The sequence below is a fragment of the Ambystoma mexicanum genome, assembly GCF_040938575.1.
Source record: "Ambystoma mexicanum isolate Mex_15411 chromosome 12 unlocalized genomic scaffold, UKY_AmexF1_1 Mex_chr12_unloc.1, whole genome shotgun sequence".
Classification (NCBI taxonomy): domain Eukaryota; kingdom Metazoa; phylum Chordata; class Amphibia; order Caudata; family Ambystomatidae; genus Ambystoma; species Ambystoma mexicanum.
Window position 1 is genome coordinate 6,542,586 of NW_027182322.1, and position 21,999 is coordinate 6,564,584.

General features: G+C 46.3%; 4 non-coding genes across 4 annotated transcripts; all 4 read left to right on the forward strand.

Annotated features, from left to right (window-relative positions):
- The first annotated feature begins 843 nt into the window (after window positions 1-843).
- Window positions 844-915, forward strand: TRNAH-GUG (transfer RNA histidin (anticodon GUG)). The gene has a single exon. It is a non-coding gene; the product is annotated as a tRNA-His (tRNA).
- A 9,737-nt stretch (window positions 916-10,652) lies between these two features.
- TRNAH-GUG (transfer RNA histidin (anticodon GUG)) lies at window positions 10,653-10,724 on the forward strand. Its single transcript has one exon. It is a non-coding gene; the product is annotated as a tRNA-His (tRNA).
- Window positions 10,725-12,765: 2,041 nt separating this feature from the next.
- TRNAH-GUG (transfer RNA histidin (anticodon GUG)) lies at window positions 12,766-12,837 on the forward strand. The gene has a single exon. It is a non-coding gene; the product is annotated as a tRNA-His (tRNA).
- A 2,398-nt stretch (window positions 12,838-15,235) lies between these two features.
- On the forward strand, window positions 15,236-15,307 carry TRNAH-GUG (transfer RNA histidin (anticodon GUG)). The gene has a single exon. It is a non-coding gene; the product is annotated as a tRNA-His (tRNA).
- Window positions 15,308-21,999: the final 6,692 nt, after the last annotated feature.

Genomic DNA, 21,999 nt, shown 5'->3' on the forward strand with positions numbered 1-21,999 from the left:
ATGAAGCCGAGAGAAGGAGGAGGCGTGAACGTGTATCCATGTATGCGGGCGAGACGGGAAGGAGCATTGGTCATGCATCCCTTCCTGAGGGTGAGACAGGGAGGAGATAAAATCCCAGTATGAAGCCGAGAGAACGAGGAGACATGAACGTGCATCCATGTATGCGGGCGAGAAGGGAAGGAGCATTGGTCATGCATCCCTGCATGAGGGTGAGACAGGGAGGAGATAAAATCCCTGTATGAAGCCAAGAGAACGAGGTGGCATGAACATGCATCCTTGTATGCAGGTGTGACATGGAGTCATCATGAAGATGCATCCCTTTATAAGGACATAACATGGAGGACGCATGAACATGAATGCCTGAATTTTATGGTGGTGGCCTTCGGGTGATTTGGCACGTGCAATTGGTGAAGAGCACTTCTCCTGCGCAAAAAAATAAATGTACTATTAGCACCCCGGAGGGAGCCTCTGCACTTCTTATAGGGAGAAAACTCTGCAATGGAAGGGGACAGGGTCAATAACAGCTGTAAACTCTCACAAGACCATCACTGCTCTCACACTTTCCTGCTCTCAGGCTGGCGGGCCATTATCGGCCCTGGCTGCCGCACCATTGCCAGGTTTGTGTAACTATATTATTTCTAATTGGCTCCACTTTGATGACTTTCATTTGGATTCTGACTTGATTATTGAGATCTTAAATAAGTGACTGGGGATCAGGTGTCCACTTATTCTCATGGATAACATCACAACCAACCTTTAATTCAAACATGAGTCATGACATCACAGATGGAGTACAGCTTATGATAGAGGTGGAACGTCACATCGTAGCAGCCCAAGTAGCTCGCCGTGATCGTATAGTGGTTAGTACTCTGCGTTGTGGCCGCAGCAACCTCGGTTCGAATCCGAGTCACGGCATTGCGGTGAGGCAATGTCACGGCAGTTGGGCAGATATTTTAGAATTTCCATTAATACATTGGCAATCTCTGTGGAGGACTGAAACAATTCGATATGTCCTGTTACTGTTATGAACCTTTTGTTTCTTTAATGCTCTCTGCACACTTTTTCATCGGGTGACTGTAATGTATTTCAACCAAATCTAATTAAGAGCGCATTATCTGGTGACATTTGCAGTACATGAAACATTATAACACTGCCATTTACGTCAATAACCACTAGCTTGATTAAGACATATGTATTGCAGCGACAGTATTTCCCAGTTACAAATGGGAATAAAAACAACTTCCGCGAGGGATTGAACCAACGACATTTAACTGATGTTGCCAATGGAGCGCTTTACAGAGAGCGCGAGGTCCCGCCTTTACAGTCACACGCTGATGATAATACAGATGTTTAAATAAACAGGCATATCTGTGGACTTGTGGTCTTTCTACATTGGGACTCATAGTCTAGTCCTAGGCTAATGTAGGCACTGGCGTATCTTTTAGTGGAATGAGAGGCATTCTGTAGTCGCGTGAAAGGACCTTTCAAGTCAATCTGATCTGTATTGTCCTGTGAAAAAAAGCGTTCTTAGACACAGTGAGGAGTTTTTGGGGATAATGGGAAAATCATTTCCAACTAAATGACAGGAATTTCTTAGTCCAATCATGAGGTGTGCTAGGCTTTTTTATACTGTGGCGGAAAGAGAGAGAGTATAACAGTCATTATAAATAAAGGGCCAAGGAAGTGACAGTTTATGGAAGGAACAATTTGCACATAGTTTTAGAATGTGGTCAGGTGGAGGACAATGTGCTTACACATATGAAACATTAAAAGGTAGACATTATGGAAGCACATATATTTCTTTATTTTTATTGTATTTGGGGAGAGGGGGTTAATATAGCACGTCCAATGTGGAAAAGTGCTTTCCATAGCACCTTGCAGGTGGGCGACATCTAGAGCTGTGCAGTAGCCACCCATGCCCCAGACGTCAAAGAGAACAAGAAGTTACACATGTTGGAAGTGAGGGTGAGACATTGAGGAGATATGATCCCCGTATGAAGCCGAGAGAAGGAGGAGGCGTGAACGTGCATCCATGTATGCAGGCGAGAAGGGAAGGAGCATTGGTCATGCATCCCTGCATGAGGGTGAGACAGGGAGGAGATATGATCCCCGTATGAAGCCGAGAGAAGGAGGAGGCGTGAACGTGCATCCATGTATGCGGGCGAGACAGGAAGGAGCGTTGGTCATGCATCCCTGCATGAGGGTGAGACAGGGAGGAGATATGATCCCCGTATGAAGCCGAGAGAAGGAGGAGGCGTGAACGTGCATCCATGTATGCAGGCGAGAAGGGAAGGAGCGTTGGTCATGCATCCCTGCATGAGGGTGAGACAGGGAGGAGATATGATCCCCGTATGAAGCCGAGAGAAGGAGGAGGCGTGAACGTGCATCCATGTATGCGGGCGAGACAGGAAGAGCATTGGTCATGCATCCCTGCATGAGGGTGAGACAGGGAGGAGATATGATCCCCGTATGAAGCCGAGAGAAGGAGGAGGCGTGAACGTGCATCCATGTATGCGGGCGAGACGGGAAGGAGCATTGGTCATGCATCCCTTCCTGAGGGTGAGACAGGGAGGAGATAAAATCCCAGTATGAAGCCGAGAGAACGAGGAGACATGAACGTGCATCCATGTATGCGGGCGAGAAGGGAAGGAGCATTGGTCATGCATCCCTGCATGAGGGTGAGACAGGGAGGAGATAAAATCCCTGTATGAAGACAAGAGAACGAGGTGGCATGAACATGCATCCTTGTATGCAGGTGTGACATGGAGTCATCATGAAGATGCATCCCTTTATAAGGACATAACATGGAGGACGCATGAACATGAATGCCTGAATTTTATGGTGGTGGCCTTCGGGTGATTTGGCACGTGCAATTGGTGAAGAGCACTTCTCCTGCGCAAAAAAATAAATGTACTATTAGCACCCCGGAGGGAGCCTCTGCACTTCTTATAGGGAGAAAACTCTGCAATGGAAGGGGACAGGGTCAATAACAGCTGTAAACTCTCACAAGACCATCACTGCTCTCACACTTTCCTGCTCTCAGGCTGGCGGGCCATTATCGGCCCTGGCTGCCGCACCATTGCCAGGTTTGTGTAACTATATTATTTCTAATTGGCTCCACTTTGATGACTTTCATTTGGATTCTGACTTGATTATTGAGATCTTAAATAAGTGACTGGGGATCAGGTGTCCACTTATTCTCATGGATAACATCACAACCAACCTTTAATTCAAACATGAGTCATGACATCACAGATGGAGTACAGCTTATGATAGAGGTGGAACGTCACATCGTAGCAGCCCAAGTAGCTCGCCGTGATCATATAGTGGTTAGTACTCGGTTCGAATCCGAGTCACGGCATTGCGGTGAGGCAATGTCACGGCAGTTGGGCAGATATTTTAGAATTTCCATTAATACATTGGCAATCTCTGTGGAGGACTGAAACAATTCGATATGTCCTGTTACTGTTATGAACCTTTTGTTTCTTTAATGCTCTTTGCACACTTTTTCATCGGGTGACTGTAATGTATTTCAACCAAATCTAATTAAGAGCGCATTATCTGGTGACATTTGCAGTACATGAAACATTATAACACTGCCATTTACGTCAATAACCACTAGCTTGATTAAGACATATGTATTGCAGCGACAGTATTTCCCAGTTACAAATGGGAATAAAAACAACATCCGCGAGGGATTGAACCAACGACATTTAACTGATGTTGCCAATGGAGCGCTTTACAGAGAGCGCGAGGTCCCGCCTTTACAGTCACACGCTGATGATAATACAGATGTTTAAATAAACAGGCATATCTGTGGACTTGTGGTCTTTCTACATTGGGACTCATAGTCTAGTCCTAGGCTATTGTAGGCACTGGCGTATCTTTTAGTGGAATGAGAGGCATTCTGTAGTTGCGTGAAAGGACCTTTCAAGTCAATCTGATCTGTATTGTCCTGTGAAAAAAAGCGTTCTTAGACACAGTGAGGAGTTTTTGGGGATAATGGGAAAATCATTTCCAACTAAATGACAGGAATTTCTTAGTCCAATCATGAGGTGTGCTAGGCTTTTTTATACTGTGGCGGAAAGAGAGAGAGTATAACAGTCATAATAAATAAAGGGCCAAGGAAGTGACAGTTTATGGAAGGAACAATTTGCACATAGTTTTAGAATGTGGTCAGGAGGAGGACAATGTGCTTACACATATGAAACATTAGAAGGTAGACATTATGGAAGCACATATATTTCTTTATTTTTATTGTATTTGGGGAGAGGGGGTTAATATAGCACGTCCAATGTGGAAAAGTGCTTTCCATAGCGCCTTGCAGGTGGGCGACATCTAGAGCTGTGCAGTAGCCACCCATGCCCCAGACGTCAAAGAGAACAAGAAGTTACACATGTTGGAAGTGAGGGTGAGACATTGAGGAGATATGATCCCCGTATGAAGCCGAGAGAAGGAGGAGGCGTGAACGTGCATCCATGTATGCCGGCGAGAAGGGAAGGAGCGTTGGTCATGCATCCCTGCATGAGGGTGAGACAGGGAGGAGATATGATCCCCGTATGAAGCCGAGAGAAGGAGGAGGCGTGAACGGGCATCCATGTATGCGGGCGAGACAGGAAGGAGCGTTGGTCATGCATCCCTGCATGAGGGTGAGACAGGGAGGAGATATGATCCCCGTATGAAGCCGAGAGAAGGAGGAGGCGTGAACGTGCATCCATGTATGCAGGCGAGAAGGGAAGGAGCATTGGTCATGCATCCCTGCATGAGGGTGAGACAGGGAGGAGATATGATCCCCGTATGAAGCCGAGAGAAGGAGGAGGCGTGAACGTGCATCCATGTATGCGGGCGAGACAGGAAGGAGCATTGGTCATGCATCCCTGCATGAGGGTGAGACAGGGAGTAGATATGATCCCCGTATGAAGCCGAGAGAAGGAGGAGGCGTCAACGTGCATCCATGTATGCGGGCGAGACGGGAAGGAGCATTGGTCATGCATCCCTTGCTGAGGGTGAGACAGGGAGGAGATAAAATCCCCGTATGAAGCCGAGAGAACGAGGAGACATGAACGTGCATCCATGTATGCGGGCGAGAAGGGAAGGAGCATTGGTCATGCATCCCTGCATGAGGGTGAGACAGGGAGGAGATAAAATCCCTGTATGAAGCCAAGAGAACGAGGTGGCATGAACATGCATCCTTGTATGCAGGTGTGACATGGAGTCATCATGAACATGCATCCCTTTATAAGGACATAACATGGAGGACGCATGAACATGAATGCCTGAATTTTATGGTGGTGGCCTTCGGGTGATTTGGCACGTGCAATTGGTGAAGAGCACTTCTCCTGCGCAAAAAAATAAATGTACTATTAGCACCCCGGAGGGAGCCTCTGCACTTCTTATAGGGAGAAAACTCTGCAATGGAAGGGGACAGGGTCAATAACAGCTGTAAACTCTCACAAGACCATCACTGCTCTCACACTTTCCTGCTCTCAGGCTGGCGGGCCATTATCGGCCCTGGCTGCCGCACCATTGCCAGGTTTGTGTAACTATATTATTTCTAATTGGCTCCACTTTGATGACTTTCATTTGGATTCTGACTTGATTATTGAGATCTTAAATAAGTGACTGGGGATCAGGTGTCCACTTATTCTCATGGATAACATCACAACCAACCTTTAATTCAAACATGAGTCATGACATCACAGATGGAGTACAGCTTATGATAGAGGTGGAACGTCACATTGTAGCAGCCCAAGTAGCTCGCTGTGATCGTATACTCTGCGTTGTGGCCGCAGCAACCTCGGTTCGAATCCGAGTCAGGGCATTGCGGATATTTTAGAATTTCCATTAATACATTGGCAATCTCTGTGGAGGACTGAAACAATTCGATATGTCCTGTTACTGTTATGAACCTTTTGTTTCTTTAATGCTCTTTGCACACTTTTTCATCGTGTGACTGTAATGTATTTCAACCAAATCTAATTAAGAGCGCATTATGGGGTGACATTTGCAATACATGAAACATTATAACACTGCCATTTACGTCAATAACCACTAGCTTGATTAAGACATATGTATTGCAGCGACAGTATTTCCCAGTTACAAATGGGAATAAAAACAACATCCGCGAGGGATTGAACCAACGACATTTAACTGATGTTGCCAATGGAGCGCGTTACAGAGAGCGCGAGGTCCCGCCTTTACAGTCACACGCTGATGATAATACAGATGTTTAAATAAACAGGCATATCTGTGGACTTGTGGTCTTTCTACATTGGGACTCATAGTCTAGTCCTAGGCTATTGTAGGCACTGGCGTATCTTTTAGTGGAATGAGAGGCATTCTGTAGTCGCGTGAAAGGACCTTTCAAGTCAATCTGATCTGTATTGTCCTGTGAAAAAAAGCGTTCTTAGACACAGTGAGGAGTTTTTGGGGATAATGGGAAAATCATTTCCAACTAAATGACAGGAATTTCTTAGTCCAATCATGAGGTGTGCTAGGCTTTTTTATACTGTGGCGGAAAGAGAGAGAGTATAACAGTCATTATAAATAAAGGGCCAAGGAAGTGACAGTTTATGGAAGGAACAATTTGCACATAGTTTTAGAATGTGGTCAGGAGGAGGACAATGTGCTTACACATATGAAACATTAGAAGGTAGATATTATGGAAGCACATATATTTCTTTATTTTTATTGTATTTGGGGAGAGGGGGTTAATATAGCACGTCCAATGTGGAAAAGTGCTTTCCATAGCACCTTGCAGGTGGGCGACATCTAGAGCTGTGCAGTAGCCACCCATGCCCCAGACGTCAAAGAGAACAAGAAGTTACACATGTTGGAAGTGAGGGTGAGACATTGAGGAGATATGATCCCCGTATGAAGCCGAGAGAAGGAGGAGGCGTGAACCTGCATCCATGTATGCAGGCGAGAAGGGAAGGAGCATTGGTCATGCATCCCTGCATGAGGGTGAGACAGGGAGGAGATATGATCCCCGTATGAAGCCGAGAGAAGGAGGAGGCGTGAACGTGCATCCATGTATGCAGGCGAGACAGGAAGGAGCATTGGTCATGCATCCCTGCATGAGGGTGAGACAGGGAGGAGATATGATCCCCGTATGAAGCCGAGAGAAGGAGGAGGCGTGAACGTGCATCCATGTATGCAGGCGAGAAGGGAAGGAGCATTGGTCATGCATCCCTGCATGAGGGTGAGACAGGGAGGAGATATGATCCCCGTATGAAGCCGAGAGAAGGAGGAGGCGTGAACATGCATCCATGTATGCGGGCGAGACAGGAAGGAGCATTGGTCATGCATCCCTGCATGAGGGTGAGACAGGGAGGAGATATGATCCCCGTATGAAGCCAAGAGAAGGAGGAGGCGTGAACATGCATCCATGTATGCGGGCGAGACGGGAAGGAGCATTGGTCATGCATCCCTTCCTGAGGGTGAGACAGGGAGGAGATAAAATCCCAGTATGAAGCCGAGAGAACGAGGAGACATGAACGTGCATCCATGTATGCGGGCGAGAAGGGAAGGAGCATTGGTCATGCATCCCTGCATGAGGGTGAGACAGGGAGGAGATAAAATCCCTGTATGAAGCCAAGAGAACGAGGTGGCATGAACATGCATCCTTGTATGCAGGTGTGACATGGAGTCATCATGAACATGCATCCCTTTATAAGGACATAACATGGAGGACGCATGAACATGAATGCCTGAATTTTATGGTGGTGGCCTTCGGGTGATTTGGCACGTGCAATTGGTGAAGAGCACTTCTCCTGCGCAAAAAAATAAATGTACTATTAGCACCCCGGAGGGAGCCTCTGCACTTCTTATAGGGAGAAAACTCTGCAATGGAAGGGGACAGGGTCAATAACAGCTGTAAACTCTCACAAGACCATCACTGCTCTCACACTTTCCTGCTCTCAGGCTGGCGGGCCATTATCGGCCCTGGCTGCCGCACCATTGCCAGGTTTGTGTAACTATATTATTTCTAATTGGCTCCACTTTGATGACTTTCATTTGGATTCTGACTTGATTATTGAGATCTTAAATACGTGACTGGGGATCAGGTGTCCACTTATTCTCATGGATAACATCACAACCAACCTTTAATTCAAACATGAGTCATGACATCACAGATGGAGTACAGCTTATGATAGAGGTGGAACGACACATCGTAGCAGCCCAAGTAGCTCGCTGTGATCGTATACTCTGCGTTGTGGCCGCAGCAACCTCGGTTCGAATCCGAGTCACGGCATTGCGGTGAGGCAATGTCACGGCAGTTGGGCAGATATTTTAGAATTTCCATTAATACATTGGCAATCTCTGTGGAGGACTGAAACAATTCGATATGTCCTGTTACTGTTATGAACCTTTTGTTTCTTTAATGCTCTTTGCACACTTTTTCATCGGGTGACTGTAATGTATTTCAACCAAATCTAATTAAGAGCGCATTATGTGGTGACATTTGCAGTACATGAAACATTATAACACTGCCATTTACGTCAATAACCACTAGCTTGATTAAGACATATGTATTGCAGCGACAGTATTTCCCAGTTACAAATGGGAATAAAAACAACATCCGCGAGAGATTGAACCAACGACATTTAACTGATGTTGCCAATGGAGCGCGTTACAGAGAGCGCGAGGTCCCGCCTTTACAGTCACACGCTGATGATAATACAGATGTTTAAATAAACAGGCATATCTGTGGACTTGTGGTCTTTCTACATTGGGACTCATAGTCTAGTCCTAGGCTAATGTAGGCACTGGCGTATCTTTTAGTGGAATGAGAGGCATTCTGTAGTCGCGTGAAAGGACCTTTCAAGTCAATCTGATCTGTATTGTCCTGTGAAAAAAAGCGTTCTTAGACACAGTGAGGAGTTTTTGGGGATAATGGGAAAATCATTTCCAACTAAATGACAGGAATTTCTTAGTCCAATCATGAGGTGTGCTAGGCTTTTTTATACTGTGGCGGAAAGAGAGAGAGTATAACAGTCATTATAAATAAAGGGCCAAGGAAGTGACAGTTTATGGAAGGAACAATTTGCACATAGTTTTAGAATGTGGTCAGGAGGAGGACAATGTGCTTACACATATGAAACATTAGAAGGTAGACATTATGGAAGCACATATATTTCTTTATTTTTATTGTATTTGGGGAGAGGGGGTTAATATAGCACGTCCAATGTGGAAAAGTGCTTTCCATAGCACCTTGCAGGTGGGCGACATCTAGAGCTGTGCAGTAGCTACCCATGCCCCAGACGTCAAAGAGAACAAGAAGTTACACATGTTGGAAGTGAGGGTGAGACATTGAGGAGATATGATCCCCGTATGAAGCCGAGAGAAGGAGGAGGCGTGAACGTGCATCCATGTATGCAGGCGAGAAGGGAAGGAGCATTGTTCATGCATCCCTGCATGAGGGTGAGACAGGGAGGAGATATGATCCCCGTATGAAGCCGAGAGAAGGAGGAGGCGTGAACGTGCATCCATGTATGCGGGCGAGACAGGAAGGAGCGTTGGTCATGAATCCCTGCATGAGGGTGAGACAGGGAGGAGATATGATCCCCGTATGAAGGCGAGAGAAGGAGGAGGCGTGAACGTGCATCCATGTATGCAGGCGAGAAGGGAAGGAGCATTGGTCATGCATCTCTGCATGAGGGTGAGACAGGGAGGAGATATGATCCCCGTATGAAGCCGAGAGAAGGAGGAGGCGTGAACGTGCATCCATGTATGCGGGCGAGACAGGAAGGAGCATTGGTCATGCATCCCTGCATGAGGGTGAGACAGGGAGGAGATATGATCCCCGTATGAAGCCGAGAGAAGGAGGAGGCGTGAACGTGCATCCATGTATGCGGGCGAGACGGGAAGGAGCATTGGTTATGCATCCCTTCCTGAGGGTGAGACAGGGAGGAGATAAAATCCCAGTATGAAGCCAAGAGAACGAGGAGACATGAACGTGCATCCATGTATGCGGGCGAGAAGGGAAGGAGCATTGGTCATGCATCCCTGCATGAGGGTGAGACAGGGAGGAGATAAAATCCCTGTATGAAGCCAAGAGAACGAGGTGGCATGAACATGCATCCTTGTATGCAGGTGTGACATGGAGTCATCATGAACATGCATCCCTTTATAAGGACATAACATGGAGGACGCATGAACATGAATGCCTGAATTTTATGGTGGTGGCCTTCGGGTGATTTGGCACGTGCAATTGGTGAAGAGCACTTCTCCTGCGCAAAAAAATAAATGTACTATTAGCACCCCGGAGGGAGCCTCTGCACTTCTTATAGGGAGAAAACTCTGCAATGGAAGGGGACAGGGTCAATAACAGCTGTAAACTCTCACAAGACCATCACTGCTCTCACACTTTCCTGCTCTCAGGCTGGCGGGCCATTATCGGCCCTGGCTGCCGCACCATTGCCAGGTTTGTGTAACTATATTATTTCTAATTGGCTCCACTTTGATGACTTTCATTTGGATTCTGACTTGATTATTGAGATCTTAAATAAGTGACTGGGGATCAGGTGTCCACTTATTCTCATGGATAACATCACAACCAACCTTTAATTCAAACATGAGTCATGACATCACAGATGGAGTACAGCTTATGATAGAGGTGGAACGTCACATCGTAGCAGCCCAAGTAACTCGCCGTGATCGTATAGTGGTTAGTACTCTGCGTTGTGGCCGCAGCAACCTCGGTTCGAATCCGAGTCACGGCATTGCGGTGAGGCAATGTCACGGCAGTTGGGCAGATATTTTAGAATTTCCATTAATACATTGGCAATCTCTGTGGAGGACTGAAACAATTCGATATGTCCTGTTACTGTTATGAACCTTTTGTTTCTTTAATGCTCTTTGCACACTTTTTCATCGGGTGACTGTAATGTATTTCAACCAAATCTAATTAAGAGCGTATTATCTGGTGACATTTGCAGTACATGAAACATTATAACACTGCCATTTACGTCAATAACCACTAGCTTGATTAAGACATATGTATTGCAGCGACAGTATTTCCCAGTTACAAATGGGAATAAAAACAACATCCGCGAGGGATTGAACCAACGACATTTAACTGATGTTGCCAATGGAGCGCTTTACAGAGAGCGCGAGGTCCCGCCTTTACAGTCACACGCTGATGATAATACAGATGTTTAAATAAACAGGCATATCTGTGGACTTGTGGTCTTTCTACATTGGGACTCATAGTCTAGTCCTAGGCTAATGTAGGCACTGGCGTATCTTTTAGTGGAATGAGAGGCATTCTGTAGTCGCGTGAAAGGACCTTTCAAGTCAATCTGATCTGTATTGTCCTGTGAAAAAAAGCGTTCTTAGACACAGTGAGGAGTTTTTGGGGATAATGGGAAAATCATTTCCAACTAAATGACAGGAATTTCTTAGTCCAATCATGAGGTGTGCTAGGCTTTTTTATACTGTGGCGGAAAGAGAGAGAGTATAACAGTCATTATAAATAAAGGGCCAAGGAAGTGACAGTTTATGGAAGGAACAATTTGCACATAGTTTTAGAATGTGGTCAGGAGGAGGACAATGTGCTTACACATATGAAACATTAGAAGGTAGACATTATGGAAGCACATATATTTCTTTATTTTTATTGTATTTGGGGAGAGGGGGTTAATATAGCACGTCCAATGTGGAAAAGTGCTTTCCATTGCACCTTGCAGGTGGGCGACATCTAGAGCTGTGCAGTAGCCACCCATGCCCCAGACGTCAAAGAGAACAAGAAGTTACACATGTTGGAAGTGAGGGTGAGACATTGAGGAGATATGATCCCCGTATGAAGCCGAGAGAAGGAGGAGGCGTGAACGTGCATCCATGTATGCAGGCGAGAAGGGAAGGAGCATTGGTCATGCATCCCTGCATGAGGGTGAGACAGGGAGGAGATATGATCCCCGTATGAAGCCGAGAGAAGGAGGAGGCGTGAACGTGCATCCATGTATGCGGGCGAGACAGGAAGGAGTGTTGGTCATGCATCCCTTCCTGAGGGTGAGACAGGGAGGAGATAAAATCCCAGTATGAAGCCGAGAGAACGAGGAGACATGAACGTGCATCCATGTATGCGGGCGAGAAGGGAAGGAGCATTGGTCATGCATCCCTGCATGAGGGTGAGACAGGGAGGAGATAAAATCCCTGTATGAAGCCAAGAGAACGAGGTGGCATGAACATGCATCCTTGTATGCAGGTGTGACATGGAGTCATCATGAACATGCATCCCTTTATAAGGACATAACATGGAGGACGCATGAACATTAATGCCTGAATTTTATGGTGGTGGCCTTCGGGTGATTTGGCACGTGCAATTGGTGAAGAGCACTTCTCCTGCGCAAAAAAATAAATGTACTATTAGCACCCCGGAGGGAGCCTCTGCACTTCTTATAGGGAGAAAACTCTGCAATGGAAGGGGACAGGGTCAATAACAGCTGTAAACTCTCACAAGACCATCACTGCTCTCACACTTTCCTGCTCTCAGGCTGGCGGGCCATTATCGGCCCTGGCTGCCGCACCATTGCCAGGTTTGTGTAACTATATTATTTCTAATTGGCTCCACTTTGATGACTTTCATTTGGATTCTGACTTGATTATTGAGATCTTAAATAAGTGACTGGGGATCAGGTGTCCACTTATTCTCATGGATAACATCACAACCAACCTTTAATTCAAACATGAGTCATGACATCACAGATGGAGTACAGCTTATGATAGAGGTGGAACGTCACATCGTAGCAGCCCAAGTAACTCGCCGTGATCGTATAGTGGTTAGTACTCTGCGTTGTGGCCGCAGCAACCTCGGTTCGAATCCGAGTCACGGCCTTGCGGTGAGGCAATGTCACGGCAGTTGGGCAGATATTTTAGAATTTCCATTAATACATTGGCAATCTCTGTGGAGGACTGAAACAATTCGATATGTCCTGTTACTGTTATGAACCTTTTGTTTCTTTAATGCTCTTTGCACACTTTTTCATCGGGTGACTGTAATGTATTTCAACCAAATCTAATTAAGAGCGTATTATCTGGTGACATTTGCAGTACATGAAACATTATAACACTGCCATTTACGTCAATAACCACTAGCTTGATTAAGACATATGTATTGCAGCGACAGTATTTCCCAGTTACAAATGGGAATAAAAACAACATCCGCGAGGGATTGAACCAACGACATTTAACTGATGTTGCCAATGGAGCGCTTTACAGAGAGCGCGAGGTCCCGCCTTTACAGTCACACGCTGATGATAATACAGATGTTTAAATAAACAGGCATATCTGTGGACTTGTGGTCTTTCTACATTGGGACTCATAGTCTAGTCCTAGGCTAATGTAGGCACTGGCGTATCTTTTAGTGGAATGAGAGGCATTCTGTAGTCGCGTGAAAGGACCTTTCAAGTCAATCTGATCTGTATTGTCCTGTGAAAAAAAGCGTTCTTAGACACAGTGAGGAGTTTTTGGGGATAATGGGAAAATCATTTCCAACTAAATGACAGGAATTTCTTAGTCCAATCATGAGGTGTGCTAGGCTTTTTTATACTGTGGCGGAAAGAGAGAGAGTATAACAGTCATTATAAATAAAGGGCCAAGGAAGTGACAGTTTATGGAAGGAACAATTTGCACATAGTTTTAGAATGTGGTCAGGAGGAGGACAATGTGCTTACACATATGAAACATTAGAAGGTAGACATTATGGAAGCACATATATTTCTTTATTTTTATTGTATTTGGGGAGAGGGGGTTAATATAGCACGTCCAATGTGGAAAAGTGCTTTCCATAGCACCTTGCAGGTGGGCGACATCTAGAGCTGTGCAGTAGCCACCCATGCCCCAGACGTCAAAGAGAACAAGAAGTTACACATGTTGGAAGTGAGGGTGAGACATTGAGGAGATATGATCCCCGTATGAAGCCGAGAGAAGGAGGAGGCGTGAACGTGCATCCATGTATGCAGGCGAGAAGGGAAGGAGCATTGGTCATGCATCCCTGCATGAGGGTGAGACAGGGAGGAGATATGATCCCCGTATGAAGCCGAGAGAAGGAGGAGGCGTGAACGTGCATCCATGTATGCGGGCGAGACAGGAAGGAGCGTTGGTCATGCATCCCTGCATGAGGGTGAGACAGGGAGGAGATATGATCCCCGTATGAAGCCGAGAGAAGGAGGAGGCGTGAACGTGCATCCATGTATGCAGGCGAGAAGGGAAGGAGCATTGGTCATGCATCCCTGCATGAGGGTGAGACAGGGAGGAGATATGATCCCCGTATGAAGCCGAGAGAAGGAGGAGGCGTGAACGTGCATCCATGTATGCGGGCGAGACAGGAAGGAGCATTGGTCATGCATCCCTGCATGAGGGTGAGACAGGGAGGAGATATGATCCCCGTATGAAGCCAAGAGAAGGAGGAGGCGTGAACGTGCATCCATGTATGCGGGCGAGACGGGAAGGAGCATTGGTCATGCATCCCTTCCTGAGGGTGAGACAGGGAGGAGATAAAATCCCAGTATGAAGCCGAGAGAACGAGGAGACATGAACGTGCATCCATGTATGCGGGCGAGAAGGGAAGGAGCATTGGTCATGCATCCCTGCATGAGGGTGAGACAGGGAGGAGATAAAATCCCTGTATGAAGCCAAGAGAACGAGGTGGCATGAACATGCATCCTTGTATGCAGGTGTGGCATGGAGTCATCATGAACATGCATCCCTTTATAAGGACATAACATGGAGGACGCATGAACATGAATGCCTGAATTTTATGGTGGTGGCCTTCGGGTGATTTGGCACGTGCAATTGGTGAAGAGCACTTCTCCTGCGCAAAAAAATAAATGTACTATTAGCACCCTGGAGGGAGCCTCTGCACTTCTTATAGGGAGAAAACTCTGCAATGGAAGGGGACAGGGTCAATAACAGCTGTAAACTCTCACAAGACCATCACTGCTCTCACACTTTCCTGCTCTCAGGCTGGCGGGCCATTATCGGCCCTGGCTGCCGCACCATTGCCAGGTTTGTGTAACTATATTATTTCTAATTGGCTCCACTTTGATGACTTTCATTTGGATTCTGACTTGATTATTGAGATCTTAAATAAGTGACTGGGGATCAGGTGTCCACTTATTCTCATGGATAACATCACAACCAACCTTTAATTCAAACATGAGTCATGACATCACAGATGGAGTACAGCTTATGATAGAGGTGGAACGTCACATCGTAGCAGCCCAAGTAACTCGCCGTGATCGTATAGTGGTTAGTACTCTGCGTTGTGGCCGCAGCAACCTCGGTTCGAATCCGAGTCACGGCCTTGCGGTGAGGCAATGTCACGGCAGTTGGGCAGATATTTTAGAATTTCCATTAATACATTGGCAATCTCTGTGGAGGACTGAAACAATTCGATATGTCCTGTTACTGTTATGAACCTTTTGTTTCTTTAATGCTCTTTGCACACTTTTTCATCGGGTGACTGTAATGTATTTCAACCAAATCTAATTAAGAGCGTATTATCTGGTGACATTTGCAGTACATGAAACATTATAACACTGCCATTTACGTCAATAACCACTAGCTTGATTAAGACATATGTATTGCAGCGACAGTATTTCCCAGTTACAAATGGGAATAAAAACAACATCCGCGAGGGATTGAACCAACGACATTTAACTGATGTTGCCAATGGAGCGCTTTACAGAGAGCGCGAGGTCCCGCCTTTACAGTCACACGCTGATGATAATACAGATGTTTAAATAAACAGGCATATCTGTGGACTTGTGGTCTTTCTACATTGGGACTCATAGTCTAGTCCTAGGCTAATGTAGGCACTGGCGTATCTTTTAGTGGAATGAGAGGCATTCTGTAGTCGCGTGAAAGGACCTTTCAAGTCAATCTGATCTGTATTGTCCTGTGAAAAAAAGCGTTCTTAGACACAGTGAGGAGTTTTTGGGGATAATGGGAAAATCATTTCCAACTAAATGACAGGAATTTCTTAGTCCAATCATGAGGTGTGCTAGGCTTTTTTATACTTTGGCGGAAAGAGAGAGAGTATAACAGTCATTATAAATAAAGGGCCAAGGAAGTGACAGTTTATGGAAGGAACAATTTGCACATAGTTTTAGAATGTGGTCAGGAGGAGGACAATGTGCTTACACATATGAAACATTAGAAGGTAGACATTATGGAAGCACATATATTTCTTTATTTTTATTGTATTTGGGGAGAGGGGGTTAATATAGCACGTCCAATGTGGAAAAGTGCTTTCCATAGCACCTTGCAGGTGGGCGACATCTAGAGCTGTGCAGTAGCCACCCATGCCCCAGACGTCAAAGAGAACAAGAAGTTACACATGTTGGAAGTGAGGGTGAGACATTGAGGAGATATGATCCCCGTATGAAGCCGAGAGAAGGAGGAGGCGTGAACGTGCATCCATGTATGCAGGCGAGAAGGGAAGGAGCATTGGTCATGCATCCCTGCATGAGGGTGAGACAGGGAGGAGATATGATCCCCGTATGAAGCCGAGAGAAGGAGGAGGCGTGAACGTGCATCCATGTATGCGGGCGAGACAGGAAGGAGCGTTGGTCATGCATCCCTGCATGAGGGTGAGACAGGGAGGAGATATGATCCCCGTATGAAGCCGAGAGAAGGAGGAGGCGTGAACGTGCATCCATGTATGCAGGCGAGAAGGGAAGGAGCATTGGTCATGCATCCCTGCATGAGGGTGAGACAGGGAGGAGATATGATCCCCGTATGAAGCCGAGAGAAGGAGGAGGCGTGAACGTGCATCCATGTATGCGGGCGAGACAGGAAGGAGCATTGGTCATGCATCCCTGCATGAGGGTGAGACAGGGAGGAGATATGATCCCCGTATGAAGCCAAGAGAAGGAGGAGGCGTGAACGTGCATCCATGTATGCGGGCGAGACGGGAAGGAGCATTGGTCATGCATCCCTTCCTGAGGGTGAGACAGGGAGGAGATAAAATCCCAGTATGAAGCCGAGAGAACGAGGAGACATGAACGTGCATCCATGTATGCGGGCGAGAAGGGAAGGAGCATTGGTCATGCATCCCTGCATGAGGGTGAGACAGGGAGGAGATAAAATCCCTGTATGAAGCCAAGAGAACGAGGTGGCATGAACATGCATCCTTGTATGCAGGTGTGGCATGGAGTCATCATGAACATGCATCCCTTTATAAGGACATAACATGGAGGACGCATGAACATGAATGCCTGAATTTTATGGTGGTGGCCTTCGGGTGATTTGGCACGTGCAATTGGTGAAGAGCACTTCTCCTGCGCAAAAAAATAAATGTACTATTAGCACCCTGGAGGGAGCCTCTGCACTTCTTATAGGGAGAAAACTCTGCAATGGAAGGGGACAGGGTCAATAACAGCTGTAAACTCTCACAAGACCATCACTGCTCTCACACTTTCCTGCTCTCAGGCTGGCGGGCCATTATCGGCCCTGGCTGCCGCACCATTGCCAGGTTTGTGTAACTATATTATTTCTAATTGGCTCCACTTTGATGACTTTCATTTGGATTCTGACTTGATTATTGAGATCTTAAATAAGTGACTGGGGATCAGGTGTCCACTTATTCTCATGGATAACATCACAACCAACCTTTAATTCAAACATGAGTCATGACATCACAGATGGAGTACAGCTTATGATAGAGGTGGAACGTCACATTGTAGCAGCCCAAGTAGCTCGCCGTGATCGTATAGTGGTTAGTACTCTGCATTGTGGCCGCAGCAACCTCGGTTCGAATCCGAGTCACGGCATTGCGGGGAGGCAATGTCACGGCAGTTGGGCAGATATTTTAGAATTTCCATTAATACATTGGCAATCTCTGTGGAGGACTGAAACAATTCGATATGTCCTGTTACTGTTATGAACCTTTTGTTTCTTTAATGCTCTTTGCACACTTTTTCATCGGGTGACTGTAATGTATTTCAACCAAATCTAATTAAGAGCGCATTATGTGGTGACATTTGCAGTACATGAAACATTATAACACTGCCATTTACGTCAATAACCACTAGCTTGATTAAGACATATGTATTGCAGCAACAGTATTTCCCAGTTACAAATGGGAATAAAAACAACATCCGCGAGGGATTGAACCAACGACATTTAACTGATGTTGCCAATGGAGCGCTTTACAGAGAGCGCGAGGTCCCGCCTTTACAGTCACACGCTGATGATAATACAGATGTTTAAATAAACAGGCATATCTGTGGACTTGTGGTCTTTCTACATTGGGACTCATAGTCTAGTCCTAGGCTAATGTAGGCACTGGCGTATCTTTTAGTGGAATGAGAGGCATTCTGTAGTCGCGTGAAAGGACCTTTCAAGTCAATCTGATCTGTATTGTCCTGTGAAAAAAAGCGTTCTTAGACACAGTGAGGAGTTTTTGGGGATAATGGGAAAATCATTTCCAACTAAATGACAGGAATTTCTTAGTCCAATCATGAGGTGTGCTAGTCTTTTTTATACTGTGGCGGAAAGAGAGAGAGTATAACAGTCATTATAAATAAAGGGCCAAGGAAGTGACAGTTTATGGAAGGAACAATTTGCACATAGTTTTAGAATGTGGTCAGGAGGAGGACAATGTGCTTACACATATGAAACATTAGAAGGTAGACATTATGGAAGCACATATATTTCTTTATTTTTATTGTATTTGGGGAGAGGGGGTTAATATAGCACGTCCAATGTGGAAAAGTGCTTTCCATAGCACCTTGCAGGTGGGCGACATCTAGAGCTGTGCAGTAGCCACCCATGCCCCAGACGTCAAAGAGAACAAGAAGTTACACATGTTGGAAGTGAGGGTGAGACATTGAGGAGATATGATCCCCGTATGAAGCCGAGAGAAGGAGGAGGCGTGAACGTGCATCCATGTATGCAGGCGAGAAGGGAAGGAGCATTGGTCATGCATCCCTGCATGAGGGTGAGACAGGGAGGAGATATGATCCCCGTATGAAGCCGAGAGAAGGAGGAGGCGTGAACGTGCATCCATGTATGCGGGCGAGACAGGAAGGAGCGTTGGTCATGCATCCCTGCATGAGGGTGAGACAGGGAGGAGATATGATCCCCGTATGAAGCCGAGAGAAGGAGGAGGCGTGAACGTGCATCCATGTATGCAGGCGAGAAGGGAAGGAGCATTGGTCATGCATCCCTGCATGAGGGTGAGACAGGGAGGAGATATGATCCCCGTATGAAGCCGAGAGAAGGAGGAGGCGTGAACGTGCATCCATGTATGCGGGCGAGACAGGAAGGAGCATTGGTCATGCATCCCTGCATGAGGGTGAGACAGGGAGGAGATATGATCCCCGTATGAAGCCGAGAGAAGGAGGAGGCGTGAACGTGCATCCATGTATGCGGGCGAGACGGGAAGGAGCATTGGTCATGCATCCCTTCCTGAGGGTGAGACAGGGAGGAGATAAAATCCCAGTATGAAGCCGAGAGAACGAGGAGACATGAACGTGCATCCATGTATGCGGGCGAGAAGGGAAGGAGCATTGGTCATGCATCCCTGCATGAGGGTGAGACAGGGAGGAGATAAAATCCCTGTATGAAGACAAGAGAACGAGGTGGCATGAACATGCATGCTTGTATGCAGGTGTGACATGGAGTCATCATGAACATGCATCCCTTTATAAGGACATAACATGGAGGACGCATGAACATGAATGCCTGAATTTTATGGTGGTGGCCTTCGGGTGATTTGGCACGTGCAATTGGTGAAGAGCACTTCTCCTGCGCAAAAAAATAAATGTACTATTAGCACCCCGGAGGGAGCCTCTGCACTTCTTATAGCGAGAAAACTCTGCAATGGAAGGGGACAGGGTCAATAACAGCTGTAAACTCTCACAAGACCATCACTGCTCTCACACTTTCCTGCTCTCAGGCTGGCGGGCCATTATCGGCCCCGGCTGCCGCACCATTGCCAGGTTTGTGTAACTATATTATTTCTAATTGGCTCCACTTTGATGACTTTCATTTGGATTCTGACTTGATTATTGAGATCTTAAATAAGTGACTGGGGATCAGGTGTCCACTTATTCTCATGGATAACTTCACAACCAACCTTTAATTCAAACATGAGTCATGACATCACAGATGGAGTACAGCTTATGATAGAGGTGGAACGTCACATTGTAGCAGCCCAAGTAGCTCGCTGTGATCGTATAGTGGTTAGTACTCTGCGTTGTGGCCGCAGCAACGGTTCGAATCCGAGTCACGGCATTGCGGTGGCAGTTGGGCAAATATTTTAGAATTTCCATTAATACATTGGCAATCTCTGTGGAGGACTGAAACAATTCGATATGTCCTGTTACTGTTATGAACCTTTTGTTTCTTTAATGCTCTTTGCACACTTTTTCATCGGGTGACTGTAATGTATTTCAACCAAATCTAATTAAGAGCGCATTATCTGGTGACATTTGCAGTACATGAAACATTATAACACTGCCATTTACGTCAATAACCACTAGCTTGATTAAGACATATGTATTGCAGCGACAGTATTTCCCAGTTACAAATGGGAATAAAAACAACATCCGCGAGGGATTGAACCAACGACATTTAACTGATGTTGCCAATGGAGCGCTTTACAGAGAGTGCGAGGTCCCGCCTTTACAGTCACACGCTGATGATAATACAGATGTTTAAATAAACAGGCATATCTGTGGACTTGTGGTCTTTCTACATTGGGACTCATAGTCTAGTCCTAGGCTAATGTAGGCACTGGCATATCTTTTAGTGGAATGATAGGCATTCTGTAGTCGCGTGAAAGGACCTTTCAAGTCAATCTGATCTGTATTGTCCTGTGAAAAAAAGCGTTCTTAGACACAGTGAGGAGTTTTTGGGGATAATGGGAAAATCATTTCCAACTAAATGACAGGAATTTCTTAGTCCAATCATGAGGTGTGCTAGGCTTTTTTATACTGTGGCGGAAAGAGAGAGAGTATAACAGTCATTATAAATAAAGGGCCAAGGAAGTGACAGTTTATGGAAGGAACAATTTGCACATAGTTTTAGAATGTGGTCAGGTGGAGGACAATGTGCTTACACATATGAAACATTAAAAGTAGACATTATGGAAGCACATATATTTCTTTATTTTTATTGTATTTGGGGAGAGGGGGTTAATATAGCACGTCCAATGTGGAAAAGTGCTTTCCATAGCACCTTGCAGGTGGGCGACATCTAGAGCTGTGCAGTAGCCACCCATGCCCCAGACGTCAAAGAGAACAAGAAGTTACACATGTTGGAACTGAGGGTGAGACATTGAGGAGATATGATCCCCGTATGAAGCCGAGAGAAGGAGGAGGCGTGAACGTGCATCCATGTATGCAGGCGAGAAGGGAAGGAGCATTGGTCATGCATCCCTGCATGAGGGTGAGACAGGGAGGAGATATGATCCCCGTATGAAGCCGAGAGAAGGAGGAGGCGTGAACGTGCATCCATGTATGCGGGCGAGACAGGAAGGAGCGTTGGTCATGCATCCCTGCATGAGGGTGAGACAGGGAGGAGATATGATCCCCGTATGAAGCCGAGAGAAGGAGGAGGCGTGAACGTGCATCCATGTATGCAGGCGAGAAGGGAAGGAGCGTTGGTCATGCATCCCTGCATGAGGGTGAGACAGGGAGGAGATATGATCCCCGTATGAAGCCGAGAGAAGGAGGAGGCGTGAACGTGCATCCATGTATGCGGGCGAGACAGGAAGAGCATTGGTCATGCATCCCTGCATGAGGGTGAGACAGGGAGGAGATATGATCCCCGTATGAAGCCGAGAGAAGGAGGAGGCGTGAACGTGCATCCATGTATGCGGGCGAGACGGGAAGGAGCATTGGTCATGCATCCCTTCCTGAGGGTGAGACAGGGAGGAGATAAAATCCCAGTATGAAGCCGAGAGAACGAGGAGACATGAACGTGCATCCATGTATGCGGGCGAGAAGGGAAGGAGCATTGGTCATGCATCCCTGCATGAGGGTGAGA